Below are 27,227 nucleotides of genomic sequence, written 5' to 3'. Positions count from 1 at the left end.
GGATTCTAAGTTGTATCTTCGTTCTCTAGGGTTCTTCTGGCTCTTCAATCGCAACTAATCTCTCCAGAAGGGTTCCAGAATGTCTAATGTCGATCTGAGAAGTTATCTTTATAGATGCGAAACTAGTCGTCGAGTCCATTGCAGACTCACCGAGTCCACCTCTTAATTCCAGTACACGATAAGTCACGGAGTCTTTATCTTCTCGAATCTTCGATCGGAATCGCCGAATATTCGACCCTACTCGCCGAGTAGGTGTTGTTTTTGGTGTTTTTCTTCTTTGTTCAATTCCCGAGCTCCCAACTGCTTCTCCTGCTTCCGAGCTTCACTTTTGGACTGAAAACACAATTCAAACACTTTTAAGTATCTTTTGTCCATGATATGCAATAAATTAGCTAATTAATCATAAAAATCTATACTTAAAATAAGGCTAAATATGCAAATATCAAAATACCCCACACTTGACTTTTGCTTGCCCCCAAGCAAAACTGAATTTTAACACATTAGAATCACATATGACAACTCCAATCTAACCCAGCCATTATGCCAAGACCGTAACACATGCATTTGTGTCTAAAAATTTTCCTAATAACCCCCATACTCCAAATACTCACAATCCTCATAAACATTCGCCCACTTATCCCGAACAATGCTCATTTTATGCATCCCTCCGAATCCATCCGCAGAAAACCTCCTATCCTCAAGGTATTTTTGGTTGAGCAACCCAAGCATACATAATCTAGAATTACAATTTATGATACCATTATGGAGCTTTTTGAATTCTTCACTTCTTTGGTATTTGATCTTTGATTTCTTTGAATTCACCACTTTGTTGTTTGATTTTTGGTATCTTCCATTTCTAAACTCTTGGAATTTGGATCTTTTGATCTTCACTTTAGTTGCTCCAAAATTCTTCAAACTTTTCTTGCAATTCTCTCTCTCTCTCTCTCTCTCTCTCTCTCTCTCTCTTAACATGTACCTCACTTTTTTTTTCACTCAAAACCTATATGCTTAAGCAGGGGCGCTCAACTTCAACCTTTATTGGCTAACGATAATAATTTTCCTGGATACATTTTTGGTACATGATGCTAAACATATTGCATCCTTCGGGCTTAGCGAGGTCGTGTTTTTGTCCCATGATTTCACTGGAATAAGGAAGCCACAAATGTACTAGAACGTATATAGGCTCAACTAAATATTTGGGTCTTCATGCAATCATCAACACAATTCTAACATGGAATCCTAATTACTTTTTTTACCAAAATTTCTAAATTAATTCCTAAGTAACATTTTTGGTATGCAGCAATTTTAAAAATTATCCTAAATTACGACATTAGGATTCTACATTTACTAAGATGACATTAACCCCCTACCCCACACTTAATTTATGCAATGTCCTCATTGCATGTTATGCATGAAAAATAAAAACATGAAATATAGAGAGAATCGGAACATACTCCCCTGGGGTAGTAGCCGCTAGGTTGATATCCCTTCTTTTTGGCTCCATCTTCAATTGACTTTAGACATAGGAACAACTCATCCATGTCTTGGGTGTCAAAATCTCGTGTGGGCAACTCCAAATATGCAGGAAAAATAGTGTAAAATCTTCAAGAATTGATCGGGAAGAATAAGAGGTCGTGGTATGTTCAACAGCATCGAATCAGCAGTCTTCTTGGTATAAAAATAAGTGACTCATCGAGTCATATAAATGACTCGTCGAGTATAGTCGCGGGAAGCCTCGAAAGCGTGAAAATACAAAGCGACTCGTCGAGTCAGTTAATTGCACTTGGCGAGTAGGCCGCTGGGTGGAAACATTTACATTCTGCACTTGTTCTAGCTTTTGATAAATCTCCAAAACTTCCCATAACCTCTAGAATTATTAACTCATGTCCCTTAGGACCGGACTTGACAGCTTAACTCTAAACTTCGCCCTTTCTTGACTCTTTTCCACTCTTTTTCTTTTTCTTTACTCTCTCAAACTCTAAACCCTTTATGCAAGCATTCCTAATCCAAAATCTAGAAGTCATAAAGGCAAACCAAACATCAAAAGTCTTAACATATAAACAAAAACAAAAATAAATTGAAAATTGCTCCATAAAACAATAAAAAAAAACTAATCATCTTCTTCCTCATCATGGCCATGCGCAGCTCCACTCCCACCAGCTCCACTCCGCATTGCATTAATCACCTCATCCCAAGATGGAATGTAGGGGAAATTTCCCCCATCAATATGCGGAATATGGAAATGGTCAAAAAGCCGCACGTGTGATTCGTTGTTGAAATTGATGCCCCTTGCCATTTGATCTTGTAACCTCCTCGTCTCAACATTATACCAGTCCATTGGCACTTCATCATTATCCACCGGAATTACCGATGGTTCCTCCTCCACCTCCCGCTCACGTCTCGACCTAACCCTCCTTCCCGGTGCCTCGGGGCCGATTACCAGATCATCATGCGGGATAGCATAATGACCACCCCCATAATCTTCAATGATTCTTGCCCTCCTAAAAAGAATGGGATTAAAGGGAGGGGCAGGAATCATTTTCATCAAATTCCATGCACCGCGGGTCATCAACCCATATGAGTTGGCTAGCCGGGTGACGAACATGTCACCATTAATTTTGGAGGTTTTGTGATCCTTGACCGCACCCTCCAATAAATAAGAGGCGAAACACCATGGAATGTTGCAGAAGGTGTCGGGTGTGATGATACTCCAAAGATAAAATACGTCAAGGTTAGCAACCTTGTCGTCATCCTTTTGTTGATTTATTGTAGTGGAGATAAGGCGGTGTATGAGGTGGTGTGTGGGTGACCTAATACTCCCTTCTTGGGCCGACTTCGGAATGTATAATTTGTTGGCGATCGTGTCCCACCAACCAGTACTTGTAACACCATCGGGGAACACCTTATGAGAGTGTTCCAAGAAGGCGCGAAAGATAGCAGTCGTGAGCAATGGTCGGTCGTAAATCCCCAACCGGCATGCGTGATCAATGACAGAACATTGATGGAATTCGCCCCAAGACAAATACTAAAACACCGCGGGGTGGTAGCAATCATCTCCTCCTCTGAAAGACACAGTGGAGAAAAATTCCCAGCAAAGTTCTCGATACACCGGTTCTTGAATTCTGAAAACCCAGCTCCATCCATCACAAATCATTGTCTCCCCATCGTGAGTAAATTCCTTCAATAGGTAAGGCGCCAACTCTTCCTCATACCGGACATTCCTCAACCAATGCCAGTCAACCCTATTAGGTACATAAATCTCCTTCTTCCTGACCTCATCCAACTTCTTCTTCCATCTTGTCATTGTTGAAGCCGATTCATTTCGAGGGAAATTCAACCAAGGAAAATCTCCTTGGTTTCCACTTGAGCTCTGTCCTCTGTGAAACATGATCCCCGCAAAACAAAGAACAAACAACCCAGAAAACATAGAAAATCATCAAAACAAATTCCATCTGGGTCCCCGACTGGACTCGTCGAGTCCATGAACGACTCGGCGAGTCGTATTAACTGCGCGAGTCAGTCGACGAGTCAAGCAAAATTCGACCATAAAACTTGAAACTTTTCTCAAGGGTTTTGTCCAGGGATGTTCCTAAGATGTATAGGGTAAGAATAACCACCCAAAACAACACAATTGATGCAAAATCAAAACCCTAAAAATTCACTAAATTTCAAAATCGGGTATTGTATGAAATTGGCACCTTAGAACATCTAAAAATCATGGCTTTAACATAATTATGAAAGAAATTGAGTACCTTAGGTGATAATATTCGAAAATCTTGAAGAAAGAGTGAAGACTTTGATGAGTGCTTCAGAGAGAAAGCAAATGGGGGCGCACGTCGAGTAAAGGGGGAAATATGATCTCATTAGGGTTAAAAACCCTAGTTTTACCAGATGTAAAAATGATTTTTAATTAATTTTTTTCTGTAAATAAAACTGACTCGTCGAGTCAGGGTCCGAGTCGGCAAGTCTGGTCGCGATTTTTAAACTCATCTGGAATCTGAATACTCGTCGAGTCATGGTCGGACTCGGCGAGTCATTTGCAAAAAATTCAAAAACTATATCATTTTTTCCATTTAAAAATTCATTTCACCCCACACTTAGCCCATAAGCACTCTCAAGAAGTCATGTTTGATGATTTATAAGACGAAAATAAAATCCTAAAAACGAAAATAAAACTAAAACAAGAAAAAGAAAGCAAACTCTAATAACGGGTTGCCTCCCGCCAAGCGCTTCTTTTTAAGGAGTCGTTAGCTGGACTCCTACCCATCTACGTTTCTTCATTTTGCTGCATCGGGAACTCACGCCTTATCTTTTGTGGTTTGTACTTCGCTTTGTAAGCGTGTATCTTCTTCTTGTAGGCCCGTCTTAATTCTTCTCTCTTGTTCCTCATAGCATCATCTTCAGCTACATGGCTTTCCCTTTTCCTCACCTTCTTCTTCTTTACTCCATTCTCTTGCACCCTCTTTTGCACCCCTCCTTCTTCAAACTTCATTACTTCATAGTTGGTGAAAACTCGGGCTCGAGGTTTGGTAATCAATGGGTTCTTAGCATCATCTCTTCTAACCCTTGCATTTTCCTCTTCTCCAAAGCTTGCCTCATCTTCAAGTGGAATATCTTCTTCTTCTTGCATTATTGTATCGAGGCATGCTACAAGAATGTGTTGAAAATCAACATTCATTCCGCCTTCTGCTGCTTGATCTTCTAAAGAATTTTGGAAAATCTTCATGTCCAGAGCATGCAGGGAGCTGGTAACAAGCAGATCAAAATCGTCCAAGTTGCTGGGATTTTCGACTAGACTCGTCGAGTCCGGGAAAGCGACTCGGCGAGTCAGAGCGTATTCCTCATATCCCACTGTGTTTTCTGATTCGGTTCCTTTCAGCAGCTTCTCTATCTCCTCCAAGTCTTTTTCAACATCTTCATTACCTCCAAAGGATAGAAAAAACTTACTTGGATCTTCTTCTTGCAAGAGTGCAACTTCTTTTTGAAGTATTTCATCATCCAAATCAACGAATGAGATTTCTTCTTTTCTTCCTTCTTCTTGCTTTATCTCTGGTAGGGCTTTAAACACCGCTGACTCATCTCCTACCCTCAATGTTAGTGTGGACTCACATACATCAATCAATGCGCAAGCGGTATTCAAAAATGGTCTCCCTAAAATAATTGGAATTTTGGGGTCTTCTTCCATATCAAGTACCACAAAGTCCACAGGGAATATAAATTTATCTACCTTGATGAGGAGATCTTCACAAACACCTCTTGGATGAATAGTCGTCTTGTCCGCTAAATGGATCTTCATATTCACAGGCCTTGGCTCCGGTAAATGCAACTTCTTGAAGAAAGAAAAAGGCATTAAGTTAATGCTTGCACCCGAATCGGTTAACGCTTTAGTAGCAAGTATATCTCCAAATTGACAAGGAATTGTGATGCTTCCCGAATCACCCCTCTTTTCCGGTAGTTCACTCAACATTATCTCTGCAACTTCAGTTAAATCTTTTTTGGCAGCAAAGAGACTCTTTAGCAAGTTGAAATACTTGGGTGTTTGAAACATCATCTCCACAAATGGAATGTTGACTTGAAGGGCCTTGACATGTTCCATGAAAGCTTTATACGCTCTAACCTTTTCACCAGGCATGACTCTGATTGGGAATGGCAAAGGAGGATTGTAGGGCTTTGAGGAAATAACAGTTTTGTCATCAGTGCATGGACTCGTCGAGTCCATTAGAGGGACTCAACGTGTCTGGTCGGGTTTAGCTGAACTCGACTCTTCTGTTGCTTCTGCTTGCACCTTAGTTGAAAACTTCTGTGTAGGGGTCATAGGAGTAAAAAATTTTCCATGGCTGGAGGTTATGGCATTCACATTCTCCATTCTTGGATTGTTCTCGGTTTTACTCGGAAGTTCTCCCCGCCTCCTCTCGTTCACTTGATGTACAAGTTGTCCTAGCTGTTTCTCAATGTTGAGAATAGATGCTTGCTGATTTCTTAGTAGATTTCTAGTCTCTTGTATTGCAGCATCATGATCATTGTGTCTTTTCTCGGACGCGGCTATAAATCTAGTGAACATTTCTTCTAAATCGGCTCTCCTTTCCATTACCGGTTCTTCCTTTTGATAGAAACCCCTTTCCTTCTACTTGTATTTTTCTTCCTTTGCCCTTTTATACTCTTCGTACAGGAGCCATTCCTTCTTGGGTTTCCGCTAATTCTCGTCGTATTTGTCCCCGCTTGAGTAGAACACTTGTGCCTTCTTGTTTCCATTTTCATCCAAGTCACAATCCTTCGTGAGATGAGGCCCTCTACAGTTTTCACATCCAACTCGAATAACATGGATTGTTTGATCCATTTTTGTCATTCTTTTATGTAGACTATCGAGCTTAGCCATCATCGCCGCCATTGTTGGATTAGTGTCTAAGTCCATAACTATTTTGGTATGTACTTGACCCGATGGTGCATGGTCCTTTTGGGTTGCCTTCACCAAAGCAACTTGATAGGATGAATTATGGAGAGAAAGGATTAAATATGATTTATTAATATATTATGGAAATAATATATTAAAGGAGAAATCATATTGTTTAATCAATATTAGTCAAGAACTAATAAGAATTAAGTTTGTGACTAAAGAGTTTAATTAAACTTAAGGGACTGGAATTGTAATTATAAGATAATTGCAATTGGGCCATGGATTACCTTATAATATAAGGTTAGATGAAGTCTATGGGGAAACCCATTAGAAATCGTCCAAGGCTTGTTAAGGAAGGAGTCCATGGGTTGCTTAGGGCTTAAGCATCCAAATTAGGGTTTCCTTGTTAGATAACCCTAATAGCCTTACTATTTAAGGACCCCTTGGGCACCAAAAACGTGGGCAACTGAATCCTTAGGGTTTCTACACGTTTTTGGGTGTTTCTTCTCTTCTCCTATTCATCCTCTTGCTCTTGGTGTTTGTGAACCATTAGAGGAGTGACATTTGTGACTCTAAGCTTTCTAAAGAAATTACAAAGAGGATTTGAGATTGTTATTGCTACATAACAATCAAGGTATGATCTAAACTCTAATTCATATGTTATATTGATTATCATATGCTAGATCTAGGGTTTGAAGTCTTGGATGAATTGCATGTACAATAGAGAAACCTAGATCCAAGCATTAGGGTTTGTATGAGCACATAGGATGTTCTTATGGCTAAAACCCATCAGCCATGCCATCATTGGCCGAGTTTACTACCCCCCGACTTACTTCATTTCATGGGTTGTGGTATTCTCTAGAATGCTTAGAGAATTCTTCAATTAATTCCTTGATTACCGAAGGTGGCTTCTTTGTGAGCAGGCCTTGTGAATCGAGCAATTGCCTTGTGGTAACATTGACTCCATCATAGAAAATGGAGACCTCTTGTTGGCTATTAAGGTCATTGTGTGGGCAATTTCTGAGAAGACCTTTGTACCTTTCCCACGCCTCATAAAGGGATTCTACGGGTTGTTGTTCGAAGTTGGCAATGGCTTTCTTCAACTTGGCTATCTTGGAAGGCGGGCAAAAATGATCTATGAACTCTTCTTTCATTTTAGCCCATGTGGTGACCGATCCGAGAGGAAGTGACTTGAGCCAATCCTTTGCAGCACCCTTGAATGTGACTGGAAGCATACGAAGTAGTTGGGTCTCACGTGGCACATTTGGTACATTGAAGTAGTCAGTCACATCATTTACTTCATCCAAGTGCTTGTAAGCATCTTCGTGGTCTTTTTCATAGAAGAGAATCTCCTTGAGTTGAGCTAGGATATGACCCTTAAGCTCAAAAGTAGCGTTGGCGGGAATTGCGGGTTGCTCAAGTCCCGAGCCAGTGTCATCGTGCATCCTCTTCTTCCATTCCCCCATGGGGACTTCATCGATATTAGCCATAGTGATAGCTAAATCGTCCTCAAAATCGGATTTGTGCTTGTATGTAGGTTCTTCTTCTTCCTCGGTCTCGTAATCGGTGTCTTCTTTGATCGGGTCTTCGATTGTAAAAGAGGCGCTGGATGCTCCTAGTTTGCTGCCTTTCTTCTTGCTGAAAACAAATTTCAAATTCTTCAACGGTGATCTCTTTGAAGAAGTGGTTTCTCCAACAACTTTTCCTTTGTTCTTCTTTATTGCGGATTCCGGGTATTTGAATGGAGGGACCAAAGTTGTATCAGATCCTCGGGTCATGAAACAACTGCAAACAAAAAAAAAACGCATAAAAAGAACAAAAATAAAAAAAAAATTTAAAACTGTGATCAGCGATGGACTCGCCGAGTCGGCACGAGTGCACTCGGCGAGTTCAAGGCAAAAACAGAAAAACTTTCTAATTACTTATTAAAACAGATTTTTATTAAAACTTATACTAACTAGTAAATTACCTAAGAATTAACTTTGTGTAAGATAAATCCCACACAAAGGATCAATTAAACTAGAAATTAGTGCTAATTTAGAACCGTTCCCCGGCAACGGCGCAAAAAACTTGATGTGTGTAAAACTCAACTAGTTTTAAACCTACTTTTTAATAAAAATAAACACATGAAGGCAGTGAACCTATCAATTGTGGTAAAGCTAAATAAGTAAGGTATCGAACACATGGAACGGTAAATTAAAACTAAAGACTAATTTTATCTAAATTAAATAACAAGTAGAGGTTTTCTCTAGTTTTACAAGACTAGAAACTAACTAACTATCACTTAAACTAAAAACTAGAAAAGCAAAGATTTAACTAAATTGAATAACGAGAAGGACTTCTGTTTAGTTCAACTCAATTGATCATATGGTTGATATTATGGTAATAGTGCAATGGATTAACTCTTTTATTGGCTACCGACTTAAGTGATTAGCTTCGCGTTCGCTACACTAACCTTTAGTGAACAAACTAACTCAAATAGTGATCAGTTGTCTAATTTAATTAAATTCACTAGATTAATTATTCGGGTTAATTTAGACTTGCAATGGTTAACTAATTTGGTCCTTTAGTTAACTTCTTGTTGATGGTCATCACACAAGCTCATACATGAATTTACCTAATTTTCTTATTAATTCTAGTTTCATGTTCATTAATCCTAGACTTGCAATGGTTAACTAATATGATGAAGTGGTCACGTAAGCATATGAGGTTGATAATCAAAAGATGTTCATACTATTTAATTACCTTCCTATTAACAGAAAATTAACTATCATTCACACACAAGGTTCTTTAGCAAGCTAAAACTAACAAAAATCACCAACATTGAATTAATCCTACCAATAATCAAACCATAGTCTCAATTTTGTATCCCCAAATAGAAGTTTAAGAGTTTTAGCTCATGATTGAGGTAATAAACAACAAATAAACGAATTCTAATTGTCTAGCCATAATGGAAAACAAAAGATTAAGTAGAATGATGAGAATTTGCCTCAAATCTCCCTCGGAATTGGATTCTAGGTTGTATCTTCGTTCTCTAGGGTTCTTCTGGCTCTTCAATCGCAGCTAATCTCTCCAAAAGGGTTCCAGAATGTTTAATGTCGATCTGAGAAGTTATCTATATAGATGCGAAATGACTAGTCGAGTCCATTGCCGACTCGCTGAGTCCACCTCTTAATTCCCGTACACGATAAGTCACAGAGTCATTATCTTCTCGAATCTTCGATCGGACTCGCCGAGTAGGTGTTGTTTTTGGTGTTTTTCTTCTTTGTTCAATTCCCGAGCTCCTAACTGCTTCTCCTGCTTCCTTTTGCTTCCGAGCTTCACTTTTGGACTGAAAACACAATTCAAACACTTTTAAGTATCTTTTGTCCATGATATGCAATAAATTAGCTAATTAATCATAAAAATCTATACTTAAAATAAGGCTAAATATGCAAATATCATCGGCCGAGAGAACGAAAGAGAGGAGAGAAGAGAGAGTAGATGATAGGATGGTTACTTAGAAGCATGAAACTTTGCATGGAAACCCAGCAAATATTAGTGAGGTGGCAAATGAAAAGTCAACCATTCCTTTCTTTTGTGGTTTGGGCCAAGAATGGAGAGGGGAAGGAAAAATAATTGGGCCTTGTATGCTTAAGCCCATTTTATGGTTAAGTTAGATGATTTTTGGCCCAACAAAAATCAAAAAATGTTTATTATGACCTATTAGGGCTAATTTAAATTTGTTATGGTCCAATAAGGCCCATTAAAGATAACCTAGTTCATTTTAGGCTTATAAGGCCCAAAATATTAACTTTCATGTATATGGGTCCAATTAGGGCCCATTTGAGGGTTCTAGGTTCAAGATAGTTAAATTGGAAACTTATTGGTCCATTAGGTCCAATAAGGAAATCCTAGCCCAAAATGGACTTAAACCGGGATTTCAAGGGTTTTCCAATTCTTTGTTGACTATTTGTAGTGCTTGAATGAAGTATTTGATGAAGTTTTGTTGTTACTGAATAAGCACCATACATGCTTTCACATTGTTGGCTCACATTTGTTATCATTGTTTAATGTTTACAAGACATCAAATTCCTAGTTGTGACATCATCCTCCCGTTAGAGGGAATTTCGTCCCGAAATTCTTTTGAAAGCTAGATTTGAGAATGCGAGAATAGGTGAGGGTACTTCTGTTTCATTTGATCTTCGTGTTCCCATGTGAATTCTGGTCCGTGTCTTGCGTTCCATCGAACATTCACAATCGGAATGCGACTCTGCTTGGTACGCTTCACCTCTCTATCCATGATTTCAACTCGTTCCTCGATGAACAGAAGATTCTCATTGATTTTAATTTCTTCTAATGGGATGACGAGAGTCTCGTCCGATAAGCACTTTTTCAAATTGGAAACGTGGAACACAGGGTGTACACTGCTGAGCTCAGTGGGTAGTTGCAGTCTGTAAGCCACTGGACCGATTCGGGCAAGAATCTCAAAGGGTCCAATGTATCAAGGGTTCAGTTTGCCCCGCCTAGGTAGTTATTGATTTCGCACTCGTAGTCATTTAGTAGTTCAACCCATCTTCATTGCCTCATGTTTAGCTCTTTTTGAATCAAGGTGTGTTGGAGACTCTTGTGGTCGGTGAAGATGGTGCACTTAGTACCGTAAAGGTAGTGCCTCCAAATCTTCAGGGTGAAGACCACTGCTCCCAGCTCCAGATCGTGGTTCGTGTAATTCACTTCGTGCATCTTTATTTGTCGGGACGCGTAAGCTATCAACTTTCCACGCTGCATGAGTACACAGCCTAGGCCCTGATTTGACGCATCGCAGTAGACTATAAAGTCTTCCGTTCCTTCGGGTAGCGATAGCACCGACGCACTGCAGAGTGCTTGCTTTAGAGATCGAAATCCCGCTTCCTGCTTGTCCGTCCATACAAAGGGTACACCCTTTTGTGTAAGCATGGTAAGCGGTTTGGCCGTCTTAGAGAAGTTCTGGATGAATCTCCTATAATAGCCTGCAAAGCCTAGAAATTGGCGAATTTCCATGGGTGTCGATGGAATTGCCCATCCCTCGATGGCTTGGATTTAAGAAGTATCCACATGAATTCCTTCCTGACTAACAACATGTCCGAAAAAGTTCACACATCGTAGCCAAAACTCGCACTTAGAGAGTTTTGCGTATAACTTTTCGGTCCACAGGGTTTCCAGGATTTGTCGGAGATGTTGGCCGTGTTCTTCTTCGTTTCGGGAATAGAAGAGGATATCATCGATGAAAACGATAACAAAGTTATCAAGAAATGGTCGGCAGATTCGATTCATTAAGTCCATGAATGCGGAAGGAGCATTCGTTAGACCGAAAGGCATTACAACAAATTCATAATGTCCGTAACGAGTTCAGAAGGCGGTTTTTGGAATATCCTCCTCCCGGACCTTGAGTTGGTGGTATCCAGATCACAGATTTATCTTTGAGAAGTGACTAGCTCCTTGGATCTGGTCAAATAGATCGTCGATTCGTGGAAGTGGATATCGGTTCTTGACAGTGAGCTTGTTAAGTTCTCTGTAGTCGATACACATCCTGAAGGTACCGTCTTTCTTCTTGAAAAAGAGAACCGGAGCTCCCTAATGTGAGAAATTGGGTCGGATGAATCCTTTATCCAAAAGCTCGCTGAGTTGACTGGACAGATCTTGCATCTCCGCAGGAGCCAATCTGTAGGGCGATTTGGCGATGGGAGTATCTCCTGGTACAAGGTCAATTCGAAACTCGACTTGTGTTTCTGGGGGTATCCCCGGAAGATCATCAGGGAAGACATCTGGGAACTCACAAGCTACTGGAATGTCTTGAATGTTGACATCTTTCTTGGATTTGTCTACTATATGAGCCAGGAACGTCAAGTCCTTCTTTCGTAGGTACTTTTACGCTTTAATGCATGAGATAAAGCGAAGGTTCGTGCTAGGTTTGTCCCCGTATATAATTAGGGTTTCGTGATTTGGAAAGTGAAGGCAAATGGCCTTCTCGTGACACATAATTTCAGCATGGTGGGGGCTTAACCAATCAATGCCGATAATCACATCAAAACTCCTAATGGAAACATGCATTAAGTTTATTTGAAAGACATGATGATTTAAGGCTAGGGTACATCCGATATAGATTTCCCCAGTGGATTCTGTCATCCCATTAGCCATTTCCACCGTGAAGGTTTCATTAAGCTTCTGGGGTTGTTGTCTTAACAAGTGTTTGAATTTATTGCTCACAAAACTTCGTTCTGCTCCGGTATCAAATAGGATGCATGCATAAGTGTGGTTTAGGAGAAACGTATCAGTAACAACAGCGGGATCCTGAACCGCTTCTCCTTGACCCATAGCTAGCACCCTTCCAGTTCCTCCGGTCCCAGGGTTGTTGGTGTTGGGGGAATTTCAACGGATATGCCCAGTCCTTCCCTCAAGTAATAGAACTCGCGTGACATGCCGAACGGGGGTCGCTGCCCCTGCTGTCTGCTCCACCTCCAAAGGTCGATACCCCAGGGGGGTGTAGGACCAGTGGGGCCTACCCGATAAGCGAGCACCCTAACAGGATAAAGGGGTTGATGACTTCGGACTCTGCGTCCGAATCACCATCTTCGTCTTCACTAGGTTCCTCCTCGAGACCTCCTTTGGCTTCCTCTTCTTCCTGGTCCACCACTGGCTCGGCAGGTTCGCCTTCGGCTTCCGCCTTAGGTTCCCCTTCGGATTCCTCCTCGGGGTCTTCCTCGGGCTCCTCTTCAGAATCATCCTCGCGGTCCTCTTCAGGTTCCTCTTCGGATTCTTCCAACCATCCGTTATTCCCCTGATTAGGGAAATAAGGATCTCCGGGGTGATGGAAACCAGCCATGCTATCTGCGAGGGTGTATAAACATGCTAGTATTATTCCTAAGATGTTTTAATTATTGTATAGATTGAGTTGATGTTCACTTTTTGGTGATAAAGGGGTATGTTTTTAGGTTTTCCTACCATCGCGATTTTCTCGGGACACGTGATAGTTGTACCTCGGAGGAAATGTAGTTGATCAGGCTACATCCTCTCCTTGATGCAACTATGAACAATCCCAGCTTAACCGAGATACTAACATTATCTTGTTTGGTTTGGTATTATGTTCTGTTTCCTAATTCACACAAGCAAAGATGTTTTATCGTTGTGTTTTATTTGTTTTGTTTTTTTTTCAGAGTTGTGTTAGTCCCGCTTTGGTTTATAGTTGCATATCAATGTGTTGTTAGATATGCTAGTTCACTATAAATAGAGCTCTGATACCAACCTGTCACACCCCCGAACCAGACGGCGGAAACGTCCGAGGGCTCGCGTGACTTTAATTGAATATCATCACAATGAATATACATGAATCATGACATAAACAACACCATGCATCAGTATATTACAACTGGAATTGTTCACATCAAGTACATTGTTTTAACATTACACATTCATAACATAAATTGTTTGAGTGTTTTCAACAACATCACCTCCTAACATTACTTCATATTACCCTTCCGCTTACCTGTTACCTGAGAATACAAGTTATTTTGGAAAAACGTCAACATATGAAATGTTGGTAAGTTCATAAGAAATGTTGTGATAAAATGATTTGTGTAGTTTGTAAAACCCATAAAATCCGATATTTTCCGAAAAGACTTTTGTTTATCAAAGTGTGAAGATCCATAGTTGATGCATGAATGATTTCAAAAACATATATATGAAGGGTATTTTGTATTATAGTTATAAAATTTTCGAGCGAGTAGTATTGAATTCCCCGGAAAACCCGATGCTTTCCGATGTTGAAAGGTATCCGTGATTACTGATTTTTGTATCGTCATATCGAATGAATATTGATTACTCCACATTGAATATCGTCCCAATTCCGTCTACTTTGATTTCTCATAAGCCTTAGCGAACAAAGAGAAGAGGAGCACTATGTCCTGCTACTATCGTAAGTATCTTAGCCTGTCGGGGATGCGAAAGACACGTTGGTCCAACTCGCATTTGATTACTTTGACCTTACTAGCCTTACTAATGGGCCACTAGGGCCCAATAGCACATAAAAGCTATTGAAAGTCCTTTTACACGGAATTGGGTCATAGGAGGCCCAATGACATACAAGCGTTATCCCTTTGGGCCCAAAGATCATTTTGATGGACTTGCAAGATCCATCAAGCATGATTTAAAACTCTCAAGCCCAAAGTGTGTGAGTTTACTCATCGTAGTTATCGCGTATCTATTGAAGTGTTTGATTTAACGGTTATTGTTTTTGTATTGATTCGAGACCGAATCGATTCGTTTATAATGATATTTGGAGTTAAACGTGTATTCGTTTTTCGTTTTGTCGGTAGTCGTACATTTTGTATTTTGACTTAATGGACTAATTTGTTTAAAACTAGAAGTTTGACCTTTTCACTACCTTTCTTTTTATAAAAATAACAATATTAGTCCTTTATATAAAAGAATTTCATTTTTAGTCCTTAAAACATTTTCTTGACACTTTTGCATAATAAATTTGTTGAAAAGACAGTTTTAACCCAAAATTTATTTTGTTAACAGTTTCAGCCCTTCCAGAATGGTATTTCTCGGTTAAAACCCCAATTTTTGCAACTTTTACAGTTTTGGCCCAAAATTCAAAAACTTTACATTTTTGGTCCTTTTTGGTAGTGAAAAGCATTTTTAACCCTTGAAATAGTTTTATTATGCTATGTATCCCTTGTTTTGAAGAAATTTTCATTTCAGCCCCTTAAATTGTCATTTTTCGCAATTTTAGGCTTATTGGGCCAAAAAGCCCAAAATTAGCCCATTAAGCTAAAAATTTACAGTTCAAGACCTTTGAAAATTTTATTATTCAGAAACACAATTATGGAAACTATTTTGACTCTTTTGTACCTTAAGAAACCGTGACTTGACCATTTTTAACCCTACTTTTTGTATATTTGACATTTTAAGCCCAAAAATGGGTTTTTATGTTGAAATATGTTTATCATAATCTTATAAGTTATTGTTCTTGACTTGTTTAGTTTAAAATAACTTAGATTATGTTTTTTTCCCTTTTCATATCATAGATCTCGAGATTCACCCCTTTTTAGTTACATGTTTATCACAAAAACACAAAAATACACATACATGCATAAAATCACACATAGCATACACATACACGTAGATCTACACGTTTTCTTGTATTCTCCCCCATAAAACACATGAAAACCGAAAAGAGAGGGATATGAAGCTCACCTTGAGTTGTAGTTTTGGTTTTGAAGAGAGAAATGAAGAAAGTTTCGATCTTAGCAAGTCTTCTTGGAAGATCTCGAATTTAGAGGCTTCTAAGATGCAAGATCACAAGTTTGAATAGATATAGAAGAGATTTTTTTATGAGATGAAGTAGCTAGATCATGGATACAAGCAATATCTTACCTTAGAGGATGAATTTGTGGGATACTCACCTTGAAAGCTTCCTAAATCTCGAAAATTTGGTGGAGAGTGAAGAGAGTTTCCTTGAGAGAGTTTTGAGTGAAATGTGTGTGTGTTTGTGTTGTGTTCGGCCGAGAGAAGGAAAGAGAGGAGAGAAGAGAGATTAGATGATAGGATGGTTACTTGGAAGCATTAGACTTTCTAAGGAAACCCATCAAATATTAGTGAGGTAGCAAATTAAAAGTCAACCCTTCCTTTCTTTTGTGGTTTGGGCCGAGAATGGAGAGGGGAAGGAAATATAATTGGGCCTTGTATTGTCACAACTAGGAATTTTAGTGCCTTGTAACTACAACACCTATAACAACTATTAATCAATAACATGAAAGCATGCATGATGCTTATTCTATAACACCAAAACTTCATCAAATACTTCATTCTAGCACTACAAATGGTCAACAAAGAATTAGAAACCTTTGAAATCCAGGTTTAAGTCCATTTTGGACTAGGATTCCTTATTGGGCCTAATGGACTAATAAACTTCCAATTTATCCATCTTGAACCTAGAACTCTCTAATGGGCCCTACTTGGACCCATATACACGAAACATAATATTTTGGGCCTTAATGGGTCACAACCAATTTAATTCACCCTAATAGGTCATAAAAATTATACTTTGATCTATTTGGGACAAGCATCATCTAACTTAACTATAATATGGGCTTAAGGGTAAAAAGCCCAAATCTTTTCTCTTCCCCTCTCCATTCTCGGCCCAAACCCACAAGAGAAAGAGGAGTTGACTTTCTCATTGCCACCTCACTAATAATTGGTGGGTTTCCATGCAAATTCCATGCTTCCAAGCAAACATCTCATCAACTTTCTCTCCTCCTATCTCTTTTCTTCTCTCGGCCGAACACAACACACACACACACTCACAAAATTCAACTCCATTCTCTCAAACTCTCACAAGAACATCCTTACACTCTCCTTCAAAAATTTCGAGAATCACAAGGGATACAAGGAAATCTCTTCCTAATATCACAAATCTAAGGTAAGTTGATGTGTAACTCATGATCTAACTACTTCATTTCATCAAAAATCTCTTCTAAATCCATGCAATCTTGTGATCTTGCATCTTAGAAGCCTCTAAATTCAAGATCATCCAAGAAAGCTTACTAGGATTGAAATTTTCTTCACTCCTCTCTTCAAAACCGAAACCACAACTCAAGGTGAGCTTCATACCCCTCTCTTTCGGTTTTCATATGTTTTATGGGGGAGAATACAAGAAAATGTGTAGATCTATGTGTATGTGTATGTTATGTGTGATTTTATGCATGTATATGTGTGAGTTTATGTTTTTTTCTGATAAATATGTAACCAAAAGGGATGTTAACTCAAGATCTATGTCATGAGAAAGGAAAAAAACATAATCTAAGTTATTTTACACTAAACAAGTCAAGAAAAATAGCTTATAAGGTTATGAGGAACATATTCTAACATAAAACCCATTTTAGGGCTTAAATTGTCAAAAATACAAAACTTGGGTTAAAAATTGTCAAGTCACGGTTTCTTGAGGGTCAAAAGGGTCAAAATAGTTTCAATAATCGTTTTTCTGAATATTAGAATTTTGAAAGGACTTGAAATGCAAATTTTTAGCTTAATGGGCTAAATTTGGGCTTTTTTTGCCCAACAAGCCCATAATTGCGAAAAATGAAGTTTAAAGGGGATGAAATGAAACTTTATGCAAAACAGGGGATAAGATGTGTAATAAAACTATTTCAAAGGTCAAAAATGCTTTTCAATTCCAAAAAGGGTAAAAAATGTAAACTTTTTAGATTTTGGGCCAAAACTGTAAAAGTTGCGAAATATGGGGTTCTAACCGAGAAACTCCATTCTGGAAGGGCTAAAGCTGTGAAAAAAATAAATTTTGGGTTAAAACTGTCTTTTCAACAAGTTTATGATACAAAAGTGTCAAGAAAATGTTTTAAGGACTAAAAATGAAATTCTTTTATATAAAGGACTAAAAGTGTTATTTTTATAAAAGAAAGGTAGTGAAAAGGTCAAATCCTATTTTTAAACAAATTAATTCATTAAGACAAAATACAAGATCCACGACTACCGACAAAACAGAAAATGAATACACATTCAACACCAAATACCGTTATAAACGAATTGATTCGGTCTCGAATCAATACAAAACAACAATCGTTAAATCAAAACACTCCAATAGATACGTGATGACTAAAATGAGTAAATCTTCAAACTTTGGGCTTGTGAGTTTCAAATCATGCTTGTCGGGCCTTGCAAGCCCACCAACATGATCTTTGGGCCCAAAGGGATAACGCTTATATGTTATTGGGCCTTCAATGACCCAATATTTTATAAAAGGACTTTCAATAGCTTTTATGTGCTAGTAGGCCAAAGTGTCCCGTTAGAAAAGCTAGTAAGGTCACAGTAATCAAATGCGAGTTGGACCATCGTGTCTTTCGCATCCACGACATCCTAAGGTACTTACGATAGTTGTGGGACATAATGCTCCCCTTCTCTTCGTTTGCTAAGGCTTACGAGAAATCAAAGTACACGAAATTAGGATGATATACAATGTGGATTAATCAATATTCATTCGTTAAGACAATACAAAAATCGGTAATCACGAATACATTTCAATATTGTAAAACATCGGGTTTTCCGGGGAATTCAATACTACTCGCTCGAAATTTTATAATTATAATACAAAATACCCTTCATATATATGTTTTTGAAATCATTCATGCATCAACTTATGGATCTTCACACTTTGATAAACAAATGTCTTTTCAGAAAATATCGGATTTTCTGGGTTTTACAAACTACGCAAATCATTTTATCACAACATTGCTTATGAACTCACCAACATTTCATATGTTGACGTTTTTCCAAAATAACTTGTATTCTCAGGTAACAAGTAAGCGAAAGAGTAATATGAAGTAATGTTAGGATGTTGTGTTGTTAAAAGCACTCAAACAATTTATGTTATGAATGTGTAATGTTAAAACAATGTACTTGATGTGAATAATCCCAGTTGTAATATATTGATGCATGGTAACGTTTATGTTATGATTCATGTATATTCATTGTGATGGTATTCAATTAAAGTCACGCGAGCCCTCGTACGTTTCCGCCATCTGGTTCGGGGGTATGACAGGTTGGTATCAGAGCATTGTTTATAGTGAACTAGCATATCTAACCACACATTAATATGCAACTATAAACCAAAAAGGGACTAACCCAACTCTGAACAAAACAAAACAAATAAAAACAGAACTATAAAACATTTTTGTCTGTGTGAATTAGGAAACAGAATATAATACCAAACCAAACAAGATAATGCTATCATCTCGGGTAAGCTGGGATTGTACACGGTTGTATCAAGGAGAGGATGTAGCCTGATCAACTACATTTCCTCCAAGGTACGACTATTACGTGTCCCGAGGAAACCGAGATGGTAGGAAGACCTAAAAACATACCCCTTTATCACAAAAAGGAGAACAACAACTCAATCTATACGTCTTAGGAATGATATTAGCATGTTTATACACCCTCGCAGACAGCATGGCTGGTTTCCATCACCCCGGAGATCCTTATTTCCCTAATCAGGGGAATAATGGATGGCTGGAAGAATATGAGGAGGAACCTGAAGAGGACCCCGAGGAGGAGTCTGAAGAGGAACCCGAGGAAGACCCCGAGGAGGAATCCGAAGGGGAACATGAGGTGAAAGCCGAAGGCGGACCTGCCGAGCCAGTGGTGGACTAGGAGGAGGAGGAAGCCGAAGGAGGTCTCGTGGAGGAACCCAGTGAAGACGAAGATGGTGATTCGGACGCAGAGTCCGAAGTCATCAACCCCCCTTATCCGGTTAGGGTGCCCGCTTATCGGGTAGGCCCCACTAGTCCCACACCCCCTGGGGTATCGATATTTGGAGGTGGAACAGGCAGCAGGGATAGCGACCCCCGTTCGACATGTCACGCGAGTTCTATGACCTGAGGGATGGAGGACCGGCCGATCGTGCTCTTTCGGTCATGGTGAGACGATTACGGAACACTGGTGACCTAGCTTAGAGCACCGCCGATCAGATGCACCAGATGCGGACTAGGGTCGAGCGTGCAGAGCAGGAAACGCGAGAGGTTATCCAAGAGTTCCACATGAGACAGGCGAGGTGGGAGGCTCGACTCCGAGATGCGGAACGACAGGTGGCTCGTCTTCAGGGAGCATCCACTTCCTCAGTACCACTCCCTGGCGCATCCTACCATGACTAGGACTAGTCGTTCCCGTCTTTAATATTATGTTACTAGAATCTATGCTATGTACCCCAACTCCATGTTTAAGTGATTACACTACTCATAGAGCCGTTATGCCACCGAATTTTCACCACTTATGTATGCTCTTTTGAGCAAAATTTTCATGTATCAAAAATGTGGATAATATTAATGAAACGTTTTATGTGTTCTACTATGATGTTGTAATCTGCTATGTGTTATATATCCATGATTGTATGCTAAATTGTGAAATTGCTTAAGTTCGTGCCACACACCTAGTTTATAGGATCACAATCTCACAAAACCTTAGGCACTCAACATCTTTCCGTTCCATGACAGAAAGATGCCTCGACGACCAACTCGTGGTAACCCTGGACCAACCCCTCCAGAAGTTGACTCAGCTGCATTCCAAGCAGATGTGTCTGCTACGGTCACCGCAGCAATGGCACATATTCACCAAGGGAACAATGGAGGAGTCAATAGACAAGGGGCAGGAAGTTCGAACAACGGGATCAATCAAGGACCGACCAAAACATGTTCCTACAAAGATTTCACCAATGCCAAGCCGCGAACCTTTAATGGCACAGGTGGTGTGATACTCCTGAAAAGGTGGATTGAGAAGGTGGAATCAGTGTTCGAAATATGTGAATGCCCCGAGGAAGTGAAAGTGAAGTTTGTCGCGTGCACTTTTGTCGACCAGGCTCTCAACTGGTGGAATGGTCATATAGAGGCCATGACTCTCCCTGTAGCCAACTCTATGCAATGGATGGAGCTGAAGGAAATGCTGATGGCTGAGTACTGCCCTCGTGGGAAAATCCAGAAGATGGAGCGAGAGCTGTGGGATCTCACCGTCCGAAACTCTGATATAGATTCTTACATATCAAAGTTTAGCGAGCTGTCATTATTGTGCCCTGGCGTGATTACGTCTGAAGGGAAGAAAATTGAACGATTCATCTGGGGACTGACCTCCCCAATTCAAGGAAATGTGATCGCTGCAAAACCTGAAACATTTGACAGTGCCAAGAGATTGACCAAGAAACTGTACGACCACAACAACAAAAAGGGCGAGAAGCCAGCGGAAATTGAAGGCAAGAAAGAGAATGACAAAAAGAAAGGAAAGAATAACAAGAGAAAAGGGAGACAAGGCTCAGAATCACCAAAGAAGCAACAAACAGTGACGGTCAATGCTGCAACCACTCAAGTACCCTTCACACCACATGATCCAGCCTCAGGTAATCCAAGCACTCCCAAACAGTATTCTGGGAATCTCCCAAAGTGCAACAGGTACAACTACCACCATAATGGCGAATGCAGGGAAATGCAATGCACTAGTTCCAATCGGAAGTGTCACATGGCAAAGTATTGCAAGACCTATCCTCCCCAAAGTCAACCACAAGGAAACAACAACAGCAACAACAACCGCAACAACAACAACAACAACAACAACAACAACAACACCAACAATAGCAACAGTATCACAGGATCAAGCCCCACTTGCTACGGACGTGGAAGGACTGGGCATATCCGTCAGAACTGCCCCAACACCAACAACCCTTGGAACGCAGGAACAGGAAGGGTGCTAGCTATCGGTCAGGGAGAAGCGGTTTAGGATCCTGCTTGTTACTGGTACGTTTCTCCTAAACCACACTTATGCATGCATCCTATTCGATACCGGAGCAGAACGAAGTTTCGTGAGCAATAAATTCAAACACTTGTTAAATCAACAACCCCAGAAGCTTAATGAAACCTTCACGGTGGAAATGGCTAATGGGAAGACAGAATCCACTGGGGAAATCTATATCGGATGTACCCTAGCCTTAAATCATCACGTCTTTCAAATAAACTTAATGCATGTTTCCATTAGGAGTTTTGATGTGATTATCGGGATTGATTGGTTAAGCCCCCACCATGCTGAAATTATGTGTCACGAGAAGGCCGTTTACCTTCACCTTCCAAATCACAAAACCCTAATTATATACGAGGACAAACCTAGCACGAACCTTCGCCTTATCTTGTGCATTAAAGCGTAAAAGTACCTACGAAAGAAGGACTTGACGTTCCTGGCTCATATAGTAGACAAATCCAAGAAAGAGGTCAACATTCAAGACATTCCTGTAGCTTGTGAGTTCCCAGATGTCTTCCCTGATGATCTTTCGGGGATACCCCCAGAAAGACAAGTCGAGTTTCGAATTGACCTTGTACCAGGAGCTACTCCCATCGCTAAATCGCCCTACAGATTGGCTCCTACGGAGATGCAAGATCTGTCCAGTCAACTCAACGAGCTTTTGGATAAAGGATTCGTCCGAACCAGTTTCTCACCTTGGGGAGCTCCGGTTCTCTTTGTCAAGAAGAAAGACGGTACCTTCAGGATGTGTATCGACTACAGAGAACTTAACAAGCTCACTGTCAAGAACCGATATCCACTTTCACGAATCGACGATCTATTTGACCAGATCGAAGGAGCTAGTCACTTCTCAAAGATAGATCTGCGATCTGGATACCACCAACTCAAGGTCCGGGAGGAGGACATTCCAAAAACCGCCTTCCGAACTCGTTACGGACATTATGAATTTGTTGTAATGCCTTTCGGTCTAACGAATGCTCCTGCCGCATTCATGGATCTAATAAATCGAATCTGCCAATCTTTTCTTGATAATTTCATCATCGTTTTCATCGATGATTTCCTCGTATATTCCCAAAAGGAAGAAGAACACGGCCAACATCTTCAACAAATCCTGGAAACCCTGCGAACCGAAAAGTTATACGCAAAAATCTCAAAATGCGAGTTTTGGCTCCGAAGTGTGAACTTTTTGGGCCATGTTGTTAGTCAGGAAGGAATTCATGTGGATCCTTCTAAAATCCATGCATTCGAAGGGTGGGAAATTCCAACAACACCCACATAAATTCATGAATTTCTGGGTCTTGCAGGCTATTACAGGAGATTCATCCAGAACTTCTCTAAGACGGCCAAACCGCTTACCATGCTTACACAAAAGGGCGTACCCTTCGTATGGATGGACAAGCAGGAAGCCGCGTTTCGATCTCTGAAGCAAGCACTCTGCAGTGCGCCGATGCTATCGCTACCTGAAGGAACGGAAGACTTTATAGTCTACTGTGATGCGACAAATCAGGGTTTAGGCTGTGTACTCATGCCGCGTGGAAAGGTGATAGTATACGCGTCCCGGCAACTAAAGACTCATGAAGTGAATTACACGACCCACGATCTGGAGCTGGGAGCAGTGGTCTTCGCCCTGAAGATTTGAAGACACTACCTTTACGGTACCAAGTGCACTATCTTCACCGACCACAAGAGTCTCCAGCACATCTTGAATCAAAAAGAGCTAAACATGAGGCAACGAAGATGGGTCGAACTGCTAAACGACTACGAATGCGAAATCAAGTACCATCCAGGCAAGGCTAACGTAGTAGCCGATGCCTTGAGTCGAAAAGAATACTCAAATCATCGTGTGAAAACTCTCTCAATAACCATCCAATCCCACCTGACCTCGCAAATCAGGACAGCCCAGTCAGATGCCATGAAGGCGGAAAACAAAACAAGTGAAGCGCTGCGTGGAATAGAGAAGAACTTGGAGGTGAAGGAAGATGGAACATATTACTTCATGAAACGCATATGGGTCCCTAAACTTGGGGGATTCAGAGAGGTATTCATGAACGAAGCCCACAAGACGTGATACTCCATCCATCCAGGTTCAGACAAAATGTACTTGGATGTTAAGCAACATTATTGGTGGCGAAATATGAAGGCAGAGATTCCCACTTACGTGAGCAAGTGCCTCACTTGTGCTAAAGTAAAGGTGGAATATCAGAAGCCATCTGGATTACTACAGCAGCCAGTAATTCCCGAGTGGAAATGGGAAAGGATTAGCATGGATTTTGTGACCAAACTACCCAAGTCAATGGATGGTTTGGACACGATATAGGTAATATTTGATAGATTAATGAAATCCACCCATTTCCTACCAATAAACGAATCGTACAAGATGGAGCGCCCGACAAGAATCTACGTCAAGGAAATCGTGAGACTCCATGGAGTACCTGTATCTATCATCTCAGATAGAGATAGTAGGTTTACATCCCGCTTTTGGCAATCGCTTCAGAAAGCTATTGGAACACAACTCGACATGAGCACTGCCTACCATCCACAAACGGATGGCCAAAGCGATCGAACCATCCAAACACTAGAAGATATGCTTCGCGCGTGCGTAATAGACTTTGGAAAATCATGGGATACCCACTTGCCTTTGATCGAGTTCTCATACAACAACAGTTATCACTCGAGTATCAAAGTTGCTCCTTTCGAAGCATTATACGGGCGTAAATGTAGATCACCGTTGCGCTGGGCTGAGTTAGGAGACACCCAGCTAGCGAGAGGGCAAACGCCGAACAACGCCTTAACGGGACCGGAAATCATACGCGAGACGACCGAGAAGATAATTCAGATCAGAGCACGTCTGCAATCATCCCGAGATAGACAAAAGAGCTACGCCGATAAACGACGAATGCCCTTGGAGTTTCAAGTCGTAGATGGGGTGCTACTAAAAGTCTCTCCTTGGAAAGAGGTGATTCATTTTGGGAAGCGGGGAAAACTGAACCCTCGATACATTGGACCCTTCGAGATTCTTGCTCGAATCGGTCCAGTGGTTTATAGACTACAACTACCCGCTGAGCTCAGTAGTGTACACCCTGTGTTCCACATTTCCAACTTGAAAAAGTGCTTATTCGACGAGACTCTCATCATTCCTTTAGAGGAGATTGAAATCAATGAGAACCTTCTGTTCATCGAGGAGCCAGTTGAAATCATGGACCGAGAGGTGAAGCGTACCAAGCAGAGCCACATTCCAATTGTGAAAGTTAAATGGAACGCGAGACACATACCAGAATTCATGTGGGAACACGAAGATCAAATGAAGAAGAAGTACCCTAATCTATTCTCGCATTCTCAAATCTAGCTTTCAAAAGAATTTCGGGACGAAATTCCCTCTAACCGGGGGGGGGGGGGGGGGATGATGTCACAACTAGGAATTTTAGTGCCTTGTAACTACAACACCTATAACAACTATGAATCAATAACATGAAATCACGCATGATGCTTATTCTATAACAACAAAACTTCATCAAATACTTCATTTTAGCTCTACAAATGGTCAACAAAGAATTGGAAACCTTTGAAATCCCGGTTTAAGTCCATTTTGGACTGTGATTTCCTTATAGGGCCTAATGGACTAATAAACTTCCAATTTATCCATCTTGAACCTAGAACTCTCTAATGGGCCCTAATTGGACACATATACACGAAACATAATATTTTGGGCCTTAATGGGTCACAACCAATTTAATTTAGCCCTAATAGGTCATAAAAATTATAATTTGACTTATTTGGGCCAAGCATCATCTAACTTAACTATAATATGGGCTTAAGGGCAAAAATCCCAAATCTCTTCTCTTCCCCTCTCTATTCTCGGCCCAAACCCACAAGAGAAAGAGGATTTGACTTTCTCATTGCCACCTCATTAATAATTGGTGGGTTTCCATGCAAATCCGATGCTTCCAAGCAAACATCTCATCAACTTTCTCTCCTCCTATCTTCTTTCTTCTCTCGTCCGAACACAACACACACACACACTCATAAAATTCATCTCCATTCTCTCAAACTCTCACTAGAACATCCTTACACTTTCCTTCAAAAATTTCGAGAATCACAAGGGCTACAAGGAAATCTCTTCCTAATAACACAAATCTAAGGTAAGTTGATGTTTAACTCATGATCTAACTACTTCATTTCATCAAAAATCTCTTCTAAATCCATGCAATCTTGTGATCTTGCATCTTAGAAGCCTCTAAATTCGAGATCATCCAAGAAAGCTTACTAGGATCAAAATTTTCTTCACTCCTCTCTTCAAAACCGAAACCACAACTCAAGGTGAGCTTCATACCCCTCTCTTTCGGTTTTCATATGTTTTATGGGGGAGAATACAAGAAAATGTGTAGATCTATGTGTATGTGTATGCTCTGTGTGATTTTATGCATGTATGTGTGTGATTTTATGTGTTTTTGTGATAAATATGTAACCATAAGGGGTGTTAACTCGAGATCTATGTCATGAGAAAGGAAACAAACATAATCTAAGTTTTTTTACACTAAACAAGTCAAGAAAAATAACTTATAAGGTTATGAAGAACATATTCTAACATAAAACCCATTTTAGGGCTTAAATTGTCAAAAATACAAAACTTGGGTTAAGAATTGTCAAGTCACGGTTTCTTGAGGGTCAAAAGGGTCAAAACAGTTTCTATAATCATTTTTCTGAATATTAGAATTTTCAAAGGACTTGAAATTCAAATTTTTAGCTTAATGGGCTAAATTTGGGCTTTTTGGCCCAATAAGCCAATAATTGCGAAAAATGAATTTTAAAGGGGATGAAATGAAAATTTCTGCAAAACAGGGGATAAGAAGTGTAATAAAACTATTTCAAAGGTCAAAAATTCTTTTCAATTCCAAAAAGGATAAAAAATGTAAACTTTTTAGATTTTGGGCCAAAATTGTAAAAGTTGCGAAATATGGGGTTCTAACCGAGAAACTCCATTCTGGAAGGGCTAAAGCTGTGAAAAAAATAAATTTTGGGTTAAAACTGTCTTTTCAACAAGTTTATGATACAAAAGTGTCAAGAAAATGTTTTAAGGACTAAAAATGAAATTGTTTTATATAAAGGACTAAAAGTGTTATTTTTATAGAAGAAAGGTAGTGAAAAGGTCAAATCCTATTTTTAAACAAATTAATTCATTAAGACAAAATACAAGATCCACAACTACCGACAAAACGGAAAATGAATACACATTCAACACCAAATACCGTTATAAACGAATTGATTCGGTCTCGAATCAATACAAATCGTTAAATCAAAACACTCCAATAGATACGTGATGACTAAAATGAGTAAATCTTCAAACTTTGGGCTTGTGAGTTTCAAATCATGCTTGTCGGGCCTTGCAAGCCCACCAACATGATCTTTGGGCCCAAAGGGATAACGCTTATATGTTATTGGGCCTTCAATGACCCAATATTTTATAAAAGGACTTTCAATAGCTTTTATGTGCTAGTGGGTCAAAGTGTCCCGTTAGAAAAGCTAGTAA

The 27,227-nt window shown here is 40.0% G+C and overlaps 1 non-coding gene across 1 annotated transcript; it reads left to right on the top strand.

The window, feature by feature from the left end:
• Positions 1-7,393: 7,393 nt before the first annotated feature.
• Positions 7,394-7,500, top strand: LOC111893362 (small nucleolar RNA R71). Its single transcript, XR_002850858.1, has one exon. It is a non-coding gene; the product is annotated as a small nucleolar RNA R71 (small nucleolar RNA).
• The last annotated feature ends 19,727 nt before the right edge of the window (positions 7,501-27,227 follow it).

Source organism: Lactuca sativa, chromosome 6, assembly GCF_002870075.4.
Source record: "Lactuca sativa cultivar Salinas chromosome 6, Lsat_Salinas_v11, whole genome shotgun sequence".
Lineage (NCBI taxonomy): Eukaryota > Viridiplantae > Streptophyta > Magnoliopsida > Asterales > Asteraceae > Lactuca > Lactuca sativa.
Note: the sequence above shows the minus strand (reverse complement) of the source record. Positions and strands in the feature narration are given on the sequence as shown.